Source organism: Passer domesticus, chromosome 1, assembly GCF_036417665.1.
Source record: "Passer domesticus isolate bPasDom1 chromosome 1, bPasDom1.hap1, whole genome shotgun sequence".
NCBI lineage: Eukaryota > Metazoa > Chordata > Aves > Passeriformes > Passeridae > Passer > Passer domesticus.
The window spans coordinates 119,293,220-119,307,701 of NC_087474.1; the positions used below are offsets into that span (position 1 = coordinate 119,293,220).

The 14,482-nt window shown below is 40.3% G+C and overlaps 1 protein-coding gene across 3 annotated transcripts in view; it reads left to right on the forward strand.

Annotated features, from left to right (window-relative positions):
• The window catches only part of MAPRE2 (microtubule associated protein RP/EB family member 2), a 98,540-nt gene that overhangs the window by 24,771 nt on the left and 59,287 nt on the right, over positions 1-14,482 (forward strand). For 2 of the 3 annotated variants that reach the window (XM_064385659.1, XM_064385668.1), the window contains exon 2: positions 1,696-1,757. The gene's annotated coding sequence lies outside the window, so the exon portion shown is untranslated. Of the gene's footprint in view, positions 1-1,692; positions 1,758-14,482 lie in introns of all 3 variants that reach the window. The other variant, XM_064385673.1, reaches the window with a different exon arrangement.

Here is a 14,482-nt window from a genome sequence, read left to right on the forward strand (position 1 = left end):
CATGGTGATGTTACTAAAATCCCTCTCAAACTGAGGTCTACATACCGAAGACAATTAAGTACCTCTGTCTTCAATATGCTGTAAATATCACAGTCTTCAGAAAGTATAGCATGGAAAACATTCCTGAGTGTATTGAGTGACATATTTCTAACAGGATCACTATGTCTCTCCACTGCTGCTGCCTGTTAGAAGTTCTGGTCAACACCTCATGGTGAGAGATGTCTTCTAACCATTATCTCAACTTGTAAGGACGGGACACTCTTGTTGAGTGGTGCTGTCAGATCCCAGCTTAACTTCAGAGGGGCACTACCTGGCCAAAAGCCAATATGCCATGATGGATTTGCTGTTCTTTTCCCAGTAGGATGTCTGAGGATTTTCAGTTGTGCTGGAATCACTTTCCACATTAAACAAATGGAGGAAAAACAGTACATTGAAAAGCAAAGCTTAAGAGTCTTGGAGAGATTCAAAGAAATGAAACAATAACATGTTTAATAGTTAATTCCCATTCTGGTTTGGCTTCAAGGTAGCTTCAGCCTTCCAGTTTGCTAGCAGCCCTCCTAAGTTCTCTGCCAGGATGAGTCACAACTTCTGGAGCTGGGATCCAGTCTTTTAGACAAAGCATCTTTAAAGGTCTGATTACCTTTTCCAGATAATAGTGAAGTATAGTGAGAATTGCTTAATGTTTCCCTCCTCTTAAAATAGGGGTTTTGAGGAATATAAATTCACCTGTGGGAGCTTCTTACATCCCTTGGTCCCTAATTCAGCCCGAGTACCCCTGGGATCCTGTTTGGTGTGGTTTTGTGCTGTTATGCAGAGATAGATGTCTTTGGAATACTCCTCCCTGCTGGGCTGTCTCAACTAGTTGACTAGGAATGCAAAACAAGCAATAACCAGAGCCCTGGTCTGACTGTAAACCATTATTTACCTGCTAGGAGTGATATTTCCTGCTGACTGAGGAGTCGAATTAAGAAACTTAACCACGTAACCATAGTATGTAATTCAGGGCACCAACTGAAACCCAGATATGGTTGCTCCATCTCATGTTTCTGTTGTCTGTAATGTACCACTTGAGAGAATGGATGTGAGGACAAATTTAGCATTCATAGGCAATTCCCTCCAGGAACACAGAAGGGAATAGGCCTTAATGTGGCTGCTACATGGGGGCAGCACCATGATTTCATTGTTAAGTGAGGCACTTCAAAGGACTGCCAGCGTTTTTGTGCTGTATTGGCAAAACACAGGCTTTCCTGGATTACAGTTACTGTGCTTCTCAATGGCAGATTTTTTTTCCCTCTGAAAAGCTGTTAAGACAAGTGCAGCAAGGCTCCAGTTGCATGACATGACAGTCATAACTGATTGCCTGTGCTCGGAAGAAGCCTGGTTGGATGAAGAAAGACCAGTGTGCCCCAAAATCATGAATAAGCTCTAAATGCAGCACTGCATGAGGGAGCTCATAGACCTGCTACTATATCAGGGGGCATCTGATTGTTGTGCAGATGTGTTAGACACTGAGCCATTGTGAACACAGCTGAATTAGGGCATTGTAATGAAGGATTTCTGCTCATTTCAATTTTCAGCATACGACTATTGCATCACTGCTCAGCCAATGCAGACAAAGACCATCCAGTGAATCTTTTTTTTTTTTTACCCCTCCTATTTAGTAGCTGAACTAAAGATTTCATGTTTTCTTTTCAGTGCCAAATTGCTGCAAGGAACAATTCAAGCCGGCAACCAGGGAAAGTGTTTGGATGCTCAAAGTAAGTATGTTTGTGTATTTGTGGTTTTTTTAGCCAAGAACTTGTGTTTGATGTCTGTAAGGCAGTAGCTAGATAAGTTTGGTATCAATAACAAGTGATATTGCTTTCCATAATCTTTGACTATGTAATAGTCATGAAACAAAACTGATGAAAGCTAAACAAGAGGCCACTGACCTCTCAAATAATTAATTAATTAATAATTGTATCCTAAATATAATAAGTATTTTGGGCTTTTTTTAGTGGAGTAAGAAGGAAGTGGTGGCAGAAAGGAATTAAAGAAACCCCAAAAACTAGAGGTGAACAATGAATCTGACTTCTTCCTTCTACTTGGGAGATTTTAGAAATTGTATCCTTCCCTGCTTTTGTTTTGTTAACTGTTAGCTCTTCTGCGCTTTATTAGCACTTCCATCCTAATGTTAAATGGAAAACATGAAGCACAAATACGGAGTTAGCAATTAATGCCACATAGAATTCGTAAGGTGCTGTCCCTTTTTAGATCCCCAGCCATGGGAGTTTAACTTCAACCATCCAGCCTTAAGCTTGGCATCTGTGAAATGTGCTCAGGAAGTCACCTGAGGAAAGTGATATCAGCCCAGTGATATCAGACAGGAGGCCCACAAGGTGGCAATGTTTAGAAAGCCTTCAGAAGGGATGTGCCCTGAACAGATCTGTGCTTCCTGCAGTTACCATCACTTGCTGCCCTCGTACCATTTCTGCTGGGTCGGTGCTGTTAAGCAGAAAATGCCAGTGTTGCCAAAATGGAGTGTAGGGTAGCTGGTACTAAACCTCTTGTTTGAATGGATTCATCATTGGCAGTGCTCACCATACTCCACTGGATACCATTCCTGCCTTTTCCCTTGGAAGGAATGTGCTGCAGTGGTTTGCAGTAGCTTGGGGCTTCTTTATGCATAGCTAGTGATAAACATATGCACGGCGCTGAAATGGTGCTCAGGCTGTGTAATGAAGAACTTCCATTTTCAAAACATACTGCTGCGTTTTTGCTAATGCTTGCAAAGCTGTTACTGTGTGTAAGTAAATGCTAACTTTGGATGTCGGAGGCAGCTCAGTTTGCAGTGATACCTTGTGCTACACAGCTAGAAGTGAGAAGACTTGCTTTACTGTGAAACTGGGGGGTTGCTCCAGGTTATGTAATGCCCTGCAAAAAAAAAAAGAGAAAAAAAAAAAAGAAAGAAAACTTAAATATGTTTGCAGAAAGGTTTCTCTAGATACCTGATAGATGTGAGAAACTATTCAGGATTAGTTCTATGGTAAACACAAGAATTGCCACCAGCAATTGCTCACCAGTGCAGACACAGGTGAGTAGGAGAGGGACAGTTAAACGAGGAATCACATGGTCCAGATAGATCAGATTGCAAGGCTAACTTCAACAGCAATTAGCAGACATGTGAGGGCAAGTGTATTTGGAGATTCTCAGGACAATCAGCCTATAATTTGGTCAAAAGAGGCTTGTATGCCTCAAGGATTAAACAATAAATCTGGACTACAGGAGGCATCTAAGAGCAAGAGCTAGGAAAATGTAAGGTTCCCCACCATGGATTCAACCTGCCCCAGGAAGGTGTTGCAGATGGAAACGCAGCAGCACAATGCCCTGTGCTGAGCCACAGAGGCTTTCATCTGTTGCTGTCTGCTCTGGCATGGAGTAGAGGCTGCTCCCTGAAGTAGAGCTTCATCACTGCGGTTATACTGGCATTGTCACAAGCACTTGGAAACAACAGGAAATCTAAGGAGAACTGTGAGCATGGAGATAGTGCACAACCACCAAGTGGACATTTATAAAAGCAGACTGCATCCTACCTGTCTAACAGAAACTTATCTGACATGTGCAGATTTCCTGCAATGTGCAACCCTTTCTGCAAAGCAACAGACAGTTTTCCAGTGTATTCCCAAAGGATTGCTGCTCACTGTTTAGCCTTTCCTTTTCAAATCCTTTAGTTCTTATGGCCTATTATATATCCAAATGAAGATCTAGTTATCAGCCTTCTAATACCAGAGATTCATTATATTGCTGCAGAATTAGCTGAGCTATTGCAATTCCAAATCCATGTAACATGCTATTATACACTAGTCTTTCCTTAGGAAACCTTCTGGACAGGTTTCAGTGGCTTTGAGCCTGAAAAATGTGTGTATTTTTTCATGGAGTTAAGTTATTTGGACAACAACATGAGGGATGGATACTGGAATATTCAAGAAATTTTATAGATCTCGTATTAGGTTCTCTCATGTGCAACATGCAGATAAGGGGCCTTTTGGCAGTAGCATTTCCTTGATTGATGCACTATCACCAAAACAATTACAATACATCCTAACATTAGAAAGCAAGGCTGGATTCTACTGGAACATTAACTCAGGAATTACTTGTTAGACTTCAGTTATTGTGAGATAGGGGAAGAGAAAGAAAATAGATTGAGAGTGTGTGCATATGTATATATCTACATGTGTATATGAAGTATGTTTCTAATTCATTAAGTGTTCAGGGGAGATCTGAACAAAGGCCTGTGTGAGCATTTTTTCTTCCCTGCAGACATAAATATTCTCTGGTTGTTCATGATAAAGGTGCATGTGCTTACCCAAACCAGGCAGACTAAATAATTGCTTCCTCTCACTCCTTTCTCCTTACCTCCCAGCACCAGAACTGGTGCAGAATAAACACTATTTCTAAATGAGGGCACTTTGTTTCCCACTCAGTTCCTTGCCACTTGTTTCCCCCAGCTGTTTTCAGCAATGTCCAGTAAAGAAGACTTGACTTTCCTTCAGTCAAAAGACTAAGGAAGTGTAAAATAGGTGAACTTCTGAGCTGAGGGGGGTGTTTTTAAAGCATTTTCATTCTGTGGAGACATCGTAAAGTCTCCCAAAATGCATGGAGGACATCTGTTGAGGAGTTGGTCCTGTACAGGACACAGATGCTTTATAGAGCCAACATGAGAAAACCAGAGCCCTAAAGCCTGAACCTGAGGGAGCAAAGTTAACCAAATGGAATGTTTGTTTATGGCTGTGCACTCACCAGCCCAATTCCCTTCTTAACTTAGGAATTGGGTAGCTTGGATGGCCTTTTATGGTGCTGTCTGAAGATATTCTGAACTTTGGGGTGATATTTATTTTTCCAGTACCCGATACCAAAAATTATCCCACAGGAGCTCAGCAACGCAGCTGATGATTCATCAGGAATGTAACTTTGCTTTTCAAAAAAGATAACGTGTGGTTTTGTTCAGAGTTAATGAGATCCTTTCCAACACAGAAGCTGTCAACAGCACTGACACACATTTACAGTTACAAAAACACATAGCCTTGTGGTTGGGGTTTTTATTAAATAGAAACCTCATTTTCTACTGTAATGAGGAAAAGGCACTGTTTTCTTGCCACTAGTACCTTTTGTACTCAAAGTGTTAGAAGCCTTTTGTTATTATTATTGTTTTATACACAATGTGGCTGTTCAGAGGTTACAAAATGGTGCCACTTAATGCCAGGACTGCTGAATCCATGATAATATAAAATAATCTATACATAAAAGAGATAGCCTTGTTTCTAGTCATCTTTTATTGCCTTCTGCATCTTGCTTATCAGTGGTGCTTCATTAAGAAGCTGGAGAATGTTCATTAAAGGATGATTCAAGTAATGAATTGAGTTTTGTTCCAGCAGAAAAAGAAACCATAAAACCTTGAAAAATATTAGTCCTTGTCATATATGTCAAATATTTATAGTGCATGTACATGCTATAAAAATAACCGTGTAATTTTTCAAAGCAGTTTCTAGGTTTTATAAATAAAATGTTGCATGTCCCTCTGCTGTAGTGTGGTAGGCACCAGGGAGCTTTCCTAGCCTCTCTTCCCATGCTGCTGCATCTGCACAGCAGGCATTGGGATACTGAGCTGTAGTGCTCAGGGCCTCCAGCAGCAGAGGAAAATCCAGAGGTGGACAGGCTCCAAGTATCAGCATTTTTTAATATTTCTCTGTAATCACTGGAGCTGGAAACTTTGCTTTTCATTAGCTGACTGCTTGGATTCTTATACACTTCAGTTGCTCCATGATCTGCAGCTTGCACAAAATCACCCTGTGTAGTGAGTCAGAGTAAAGTGGGAGTCACTGGCAATGCACAGCACACTAATGAGGTCAGGTGGAAGCAGCACATAAGTTGTTCTTACAGTAAAATCATTCCTTATAATAATGGCTTCTTCAACCTTTTAGAGACTCGTTTAGCACTAGGTCAAGTATGAGAAGGCCACAGTTGTGGAGAGTGCTGTTGTGTTACAATACAAGGTGGCAAAATTAGAGGTTTTCAGGTCTTGGGACCTAGTAATTTGTTGTACTCAAATCCAAATGTTGTAATCATCTGTAGCATCTTGTATGTCTGCTCCTACCTGAGCCTGGAGCAGGCGCAGGAACAGGCATTTGGTGGGAGGTGCAAAGGGGCACAGGGGCAAAGTCAGTGGCAGCTGGCTTGAGCCTTAAAATCCTCAGCTGGAGATCTGCCACCAAAGTGTGCCCATCATGTTAAAAATCCTCTCTGAGTCATTAGACAGGCCAGGTACATGTCCTGGGTACCATTTACTGTGGGCTGGGTACCATTTACTGTGGGAGCACCAGTTTTAAGTTTCCCAGTACCCATTCCTCATAGAAGGAAGCTGGCAGTGCCCCTGTCCTCAGGTTTGTGCAGTGGCTTCCATTAGAACTTCATCCTCTTACAGAAGGTCTGGATTTGGCACAGCACTAATGACCTGAGCGGGATGTGTGGGATAAATGCCTTCTGAACAGCACTACAGGGAACTACCCTTACATCATGGTGTAGGTTTTTAAACAAATAACTAATTCTTGTCTTGTGTCTGTATAAAAGAACAATATTGACTGTGCTCAAGTATTTCAGGCTTGATCTGATTTCATAGCTAGGATCGTTTTTGTGTAATGTAAGAGGCTTCACATAATCACTCTTTTAAATCTACAGCTTATGTTTGACAAGTGGGTCATTGGTTAATGGAAGCAAGTAAATCCAGCTGTTTATCTTTTCAGTAAGACCATGCACTTTTTGTATGCTCTTGTCTGCTCAGAATGGAGACATGTACATTTTTAAAGACCCTCCCTCTATTTCAGAATAGGGCGTTAGCTTTATCTTATATTTCATTTCTTCCCTACATTCAAATAAAATAAAGACACAGTATTACTTCTGCTAGTATCCCACCTGATCTGCAAATTTGTTGCAGCAGTTGTGGTACTATTTATTTAATTACTAAGTGTGATTTTTTTAAAAGTTGTTAATTTGAAATCATGAGGAAATTTTACTGCACTGTTGATTAAAAGTTTTCTTGCTCCTTTATTTCTCCTACCCAAGTCCTCAGTATTTCTGTGTGCTGTTCTCAAGAGATTCACCTTCCACTAAAGCAGAACACCAGTAGCTTTCTCCCAGATAGCTTTAACTCTTAACATTTTTTGGGTAACTTGAAATTTCAGGGTTTCAGAAAATGCTATGTAAGCCTTCTGTAGGGTGCAAGCATCTAAATAAAGCACTTGCAGCACTAGGTTAATAAAGTGCTCAAAGTATTAATGGAAACTTGGTCTAATAGGTCAAGCTCCAAAACCCCTCTTAGGGAATGTCTGTCAGCAACATACTTTTGTGACACAGTTTTCACATATTCTAATTTTTTTCAATTCAGACTACTAATATAAGTGTAATGTGATTAAAGCTGTCTATGAAAATTATTTTTCCTCTTCATGTAAAAGCTATTTTATTAATAAAAGACTTGGCATAAACACTAAGATGATAATGAGCATTAACTTGCCAGGGGAAAGAGTCTGTTTTCCATCAATAAGTGAGAAAACTAAAACTTTCAGATTAGTTAGGTTATTGTGTTAAGCAGCAATTAAATTATATTCAACACTTTCTTGCTCCCAAATGCTCTAGTACTTGCAAATAGAAACTATTACTTTAGCAGTGTGTTACAGCTCTAAATTCTTAACAAGTTTAAAGGCATGTGGGTAAGAAATTCTCAGAAAGTAATGAGCAGAATTCCTCAGATGCTTGCATTTGGCCAGCAAGGAGCCTGAAATAGCTGAAAGCTGGTCTATTTGTCTATGGGAAGACAAACTTCTGTTTAAAAATGTTGTGTGTAATACATGTATTTGCTCTAGCCCAAAGAGGAGGCACTCCCTGATTTCTCTGTGAGCTAGAGATCACAAACAAATCCTTGGCAACCTAGTTTTTCAGAGGCGCTGAGGTGCCTCAGGGATTTCGGCTCTTTGGTGTGTTAATGGCAGCAATGTGTCACACGAGGTGTGTGAATCCCAGCTGTGATGCAGCCTTTAAATACAGGTGTCACTTCTTGGGGTGGCTGCTTGTGAAGGTTCGTGCAGCTCAGCAGGCAGGGCTGCAGCCCATTCCTCTCGGCCGGGATGAAGTGAGGAGTAATTAGCTAATGACAGTATGTTAGCTGGACAATAAGTATGCTGGGGACTTGTCCGAGGGAAGGAAACCAATTTGACCCAGGTTCTCTGCAGGTGGCTGAGGAAGGGAAGTGGAAATTGCCCAAGCCTACAAAGGATTATGCCTGACAAAGGAAGAGTGGGAAAGAATTGGAGAAAAAACAATGGAGAAACCTCAGGTGTGGAACAAATCCCGAGATAAAAAGGAGGAGGCACTCATGCAGTTGTAGCAATGGAGAAGAAGGATTGGATTTGCTTAGCTGCAGAGCTGGAAGTACTAAAAAGATTTAGAAAGCCACCCATGGAAGAAAGGATGGAGATGCACCACACTGGTGCTGGGGATGACGCTTGCACAGACTCGTGGTAGTAAGTGTTTTGTGGAAGCTGGTCATAACAGCAGGGCCTGTTTCTGAGCTTGTAAAAATGAGGAAAGATGGCAGAAATCAGTTTTTGTAACATGCTATGAATGTCCCAGATAAAAAGCAGCTATCAGGAGAAAGGAAGGTGGCACACAAATGGAAAAGCACACCACTTTCTGTGTAACTTCTTGGCATTTGGGCAACGAGACACCTTGGCTCTGAAAGAGAGTGATTTGTAGCATGCTCCAGGGTCCTGAGGAAACGAGAGTATTTTGCAGCAAGACACTCACTGCTAGGTTTTTGGGCTGGGGCTTGCAGTCACACACTACTGAATGACTTGGCAGTGTGATTTTGATCCTGGTCAGGCATGAATGCGCAATGGGTTTTTTTTTAACGTTAGCTAGAGCATGTAATACTGTTTATGTTGGCTTTTTGCTGGGTGTGGGAGGACAGACATTTAATTAACAGTTTCCTGGGACGAAATAACCCCTTCAAATCCCAGTTTGTAAAGATCCAGTCTTTGTCAGATGAATGGTGAAACATTCATGATCCAGTAAAATTTAATAGACCATCTGCTGGAATAACTACTTTCTTGTGCCAGCCTTCTCCCTACCTCTTTAGCAGTGGTGAGCACCTTGGGCAGGTCAGACAGGTCTAAATCAATTGACGGCAATGCCTTCAAAGCATATCACTAACATTTTCAGTGTAGAGCAGTAAGAAGGTATATCAGAGATGGAGATTGTCCACTCGCACTCGATTTTATCACCTTTTTACCTTTTTCCAGACACCCCTCCTGAGCCCCAAGATTCCTCAACAGCTGAAAATACATAAATAAATGCTAGACTTAGTCTCTCACATTTCCAAGCCCTTCCGGGCTTTTACCATTTGTAACTTGTTTTACTGGTTTTGTTTAAGATACCAATGTCTTACGCTCTGACTTTTCCCAGCAGTAACAGTCATAAACTATACTGTGTGGAAACATGAAAATCTCAAATCATTCTCTTCTAGAATATTAAGCTCCCTTTCATTTAATTCAAATTTTATCATCCTCTGAAAAAATGAAGAAATCCAGATTACCTGAACATTTTGATGCTTTTATTTTGGCTTTCCATTGTCTTTACATCTGAATTCTTCAAAACAAGCCTAGAAAACCAGTTAACACCTCGGTGCTAATGGAAGTGAAAAGCTCCATCTAAAAAAATTCCATGTAAATGCATGTGAATGAGCCATGAGCCAGTCTCCAGTCTCAATTCCTTTCAACCGATATTAAAGACACAGGAATCCTTACTCAAAGCATTTATTGATCACAGCATCCATATCCAGGTTTTTAGATTACAGCAGCTCCACAAGGTGTGCCTGAAACTCTGCTTTAGCCCAGTGGATATCACTGAAAACAAGGGTAACAGGCACTAAAGAACTCCAAATTTTGGGTTAGTCTGGAGTTGATGGAAGTAAAAATTCCTTCTCTTTGGAATCATTCCTCACTGAAGTATTTCCTGCTCTCACGGGAGTTTTTTGTTATGTAGAAAGGATAAAAATGTTCCGGCTATTCGGTGTGAACTTCTTATGTTTTAAGTAAGGAATCCTTTGATGTATACTGAAGAATGCTTCTTTCTGAATAGGAATTTGGGGAGTTGATTCTTTAAAGCAGCTGGATTCAGCTAATTTGATTTAATAAATGTCCACTAAACCAATTTATTAATTTTAATCCAAGAATTAATATTAAAAGTAGACAATTAGTCTTAAAATATCTTATTCAAGGGTTTTTGAAATCCTATTCCTGTGAACGTAAGTCCTTGTTTTATAGACAGTTTTTGAATCTTGAATTAATCCTCTGATTTCTATTTGATTTCTACAGTAACTATAAAAGGTAACTTTTATAACTCATCTTTCTAAAGGAAAATACCCACAGTCTGTGGCTCTACAAGAAATCTCTCTTTAGCAATCAATTCATGTATTAATGATCAGATTGGATTTGCAGCTCATAAGGCTAAATTTTCAAATACTCTTAGTGGACAAAGACTCCAAGATTTATTTTATTCTTCCTCACAGACACAGAACACTTTTAAAAATTTTAAATGAGAGCTCTGAAATATAAATATGTCTGTGTATTTAAAAATAGACTTGAATTACCTCATAGGGATGTGGTCCATGCACATTGTGTAATTGGGACAGCCCTCTCTTTTTTTTCCCTCTTTATCTGTGTCCCTCCAGGGAAGGCAAATAATCAAGACTTTGCTTAAAGTGGCAACACTAGAATCCCCAAGGGTGGGAAGCTCATTCTTTGTCTACAGGATGTCTGGAGTGATAAGTAGCTGTTTTAACAAAAGTTATGCAGTGTTTCTTTGTCCTGACAAAATTATCATTTGCTGTTTGTCATAGGGAGTTTAAATGCCCAGAAATATAAGGTATGGAATGAGCTGGCAGGATGGTGGTGGGACAATTTATTCAGGGCTGTGTAAACAAAGAGAGTCTATAAAGTTACAGTTTTGAGTTTTTACCTGAAGTGATTTTATGACACTCTGTTTTCTTTTGGGTTGATCAGTGTTGTTGACAGTATGTCAGCAAAATAGGAAGCACCAGTTCTGCCTAACCCAGGTCAGCTTGAAACTCACCATGCACCTCATCATGTCTGATATATGTGTGCTAGGTTAGGAACACTGCTGTTGCTGACCCCTTTATGGATGTTTCTGTGTGATATGTTACTGTCACAGGTTAGAACTGTGCCCTAGTTTAGGCTGGCACAAGCCAGTGCTCTCTAATAGACATTCAGTTGCAGACACCTCACTTGTACTTCTCACAGATAACATGCAAATCTGGATCTCCTGAATCTTCCGTTCCTAATCTGCTAAATGCAACTTTAGAAATTAAGCTGATTCTGATGCGGCCTAATTAAATATGGTCATGGTTATACCCATCTTACTGACCCTCCTCATGCTGGGAATAAAGTATGTCAATGTACCTTAATGAATTGGGACTTCCTTGAGCAACCAAGCTGTGTCCAAGACTTAACAGAGTAACTTCTTTTAGCTCTTTCCAAACTTTCTTCCTGAGTTGCTTTATTCACTTATTCTCAAATTTAAACACTGTTGGCCAACTCCTTCAGGAGAAAGAGACTGTTTCTGCATGGATTTCTTATAAACACACACACTTGAGTGCTAGAATTAACTGAGTTTAATCTACAGTGCCTAAATCTGTGGCTTTACAGGATTCTGTTAATCTTTGTTGTGATAACAGAAGACTATGAGGATAATTAAATGAGAAAAGCAGCCTACATTGCTCAGGACTGCTGCTTTCCAAAAGTCATTGCTACCTTTCAACTGTTTTTTGAAACGTAGTCTCAGGGGTTTTTTCCCCAGTGAAAAAAATGCACTCATGACAGGAATGTTCATTAAACTCCTCAGAAAAGTGATGTACATGGCCCAAAATACTTATACTTGCATGATGTTTGCTGCAGTTTGTAGCTGGGCTCTGTTCTGAGAAGACTGCAAGCAACACCATGCTGACTCCTTTACGAGCTTGAACATGAACAGAGATGTCAGAGATGAGAGATGCTTGCTGGCCACTCTAGGGTTAAATGTGTTTTTCTTAGTCTCACTCCTTATTCCTCCCACCGCCCCCAAGTTATCCAAGCGGTGGGGAATTTCTGCAATCATTAATTGTGTTTATAGTTTGGCTATGTCATGAAATACTCCCTAAAACCGTGTGTGTGGGTTTTTTTATCCCCTAAAAAATGTATCAGCAGAAGTCGCTAGCCTGGCCATCACCTCTGCTGTCAGAGGCTGTACATTGATTGCTTATCAGCATTAAAATATTTATAATTTATTTCCACATTAGCTGTCCAATATAAAATTCTGGCTTGAGTATGCCTGAGGTCTTTCTAATGCTGCATTTTGGGCTTTTAGAGGATTTTACTCTCAGGCATTATAAATTAGGCTTCATGGCCTTCCTACTGCAGTAAGTGAGGCTTAGAGCAAGTAAAGAGAGAGGAACTGAGAACAAAAGCTCTGAAGAGGAAGGAGGAATCAGATTTTGGAGAATGATGTGTAGGCCTGTTTCAATACTTAGTAGTGTTACTGGATACTTAGTATCCAGTATTAGCTAGCATTCTCTCTACCTGGTTCACCCAGCAGAAATCAAAGGACTGGAATGCATGTGGTGTAGTAGTGGTGCCTTTTGCATCAGCAGTACACCTGGGACTTGCTGCGTTGCTAGAATGACACGGGAGCAGGATGTCACATCTCCATCTTTGGAGATTTTCAAGATTTGGATTGATTTATGATCATGTCATGAAATGTGACCTGATCTCATACTGGTGATGATCATGCTCCAAGTGGGAGATTGGACTGGATGACCTCTACAGGTCCCTTTCAGCCATTGCCTCTGTGGTCTCAGTGCTGAAGATCTATTACATCAGGTTTTGTAATTCCACCCTTCAGCATTAATTGCTTTCCTGGCTCTTTGCTTTGCTTAGTCAGCACATCACTTGTGAGTACCGGATTTCAGTACTTTCAGCATTCCACAGGTGGAGCTTTTTATTAACACCAAGGCTGACCTTCTATTCTTCAGATCAATTCTCTATTTTTGTGCCTAGTCCATGTAAAAATCTATAAAGACAGCACAGATATACAGACACCTAATAACAGCAACAGGTTTCCTCTTTCTTTGAAACCTTTAAGCTTAGAATGATGGAAGTGGGAAGAAGATTCTGGTGGCTTCCAGCATGTAAAGACAGGAGTTGTGCTTGTAGGCCACACAGTGCTCAGAAACAGAGGTGTAGGTAGAGGGAATGCCATGCATATTGCATCCATACTGCACCTGTGCAATCCATATTGCACCCCGAGCCCCCCAGGCTGTGCTATATGGACTGAAGCACACTGAAAAATGTGCTTTCTGAAAACCAGTACCAGGCTTCTTTTGCTGATGCCTGGCTCAGCCTCCATAGATGTAAGGTACTGTGCTGAGGCAGCGTGTGTTCTTCTGACCTTGAGTCCTATTGCAGAGGCAAGAAGACGGCTGCAGCAAGGCTGCCATGCTCTCCTCACCTGCACTTCTCTTCTGTAGCTTTGTTGGTACATGTTTTAAACAGCTTTAGAGACTTCAATAAAGAAGCTTCTGTTCTTTGCCACTGGTGAACAAATAAAAATGTTTTTACAAGTTAAGGTTGCAGAGTGTTTTACTGCTTGCTCTCTAGCAGAGCAGGTAGGGTTATGTCTGGCAGACAAAGAGCTGCTATAGATTATTTTTATGTTCTGTCACCACATAACATTTCTGGCTTATCCATGTTCTCAAGTGTTATTAAGACACTTACTGGCCTTTTTAACATAATGGTTTTTGTTGCTTGTTTTGAAAAAGGTTCAAACATCGCTTCCTCCAATTATCAGATAAATTAAACATGTTTCAATGAAGCGTGCCAATTGCAAATGTCCATAGATTGGTTACTGAAAGATAAATATGAGTATATTTGAAAACTTGGAAGAAAGTGTAACTAAGATTCCCTGTCTTGATGTGCAGAAGACAGTAGCAAATTGGCAGACTAACTTGAGCTTTGTTAGAGATTGCTCTAAAATGTGTCAATCTATACATCTGATTTAAATCCAAGGAGATCGTCAGCAGTCCAAGTGTTGTGTAGTTGGTGTTATTTTGTTCACCTTACAAGCTTTCTGTGAATGGTCTATATTATTAATATAATCATGTAAACTAAGCTTTCAGTAGTGTCATTTCAGTCTGAAAGATTAAGTAAAAATTAGTTAAAATTTCATTAAGTCACTTTCTTTGTGCAGGAAAAAACCTGAGGCAGAAATCTGATCAAACTCATACTTCATGAGTTAAAATATCAGCATGTGTCTCTGAGAACGTATTAGAAGTACTCACATGGCTTTTGTTTGACCTATCATCTTAAGATTCTTTTTAAAAGAGAGTTGGATTTGAAGACGT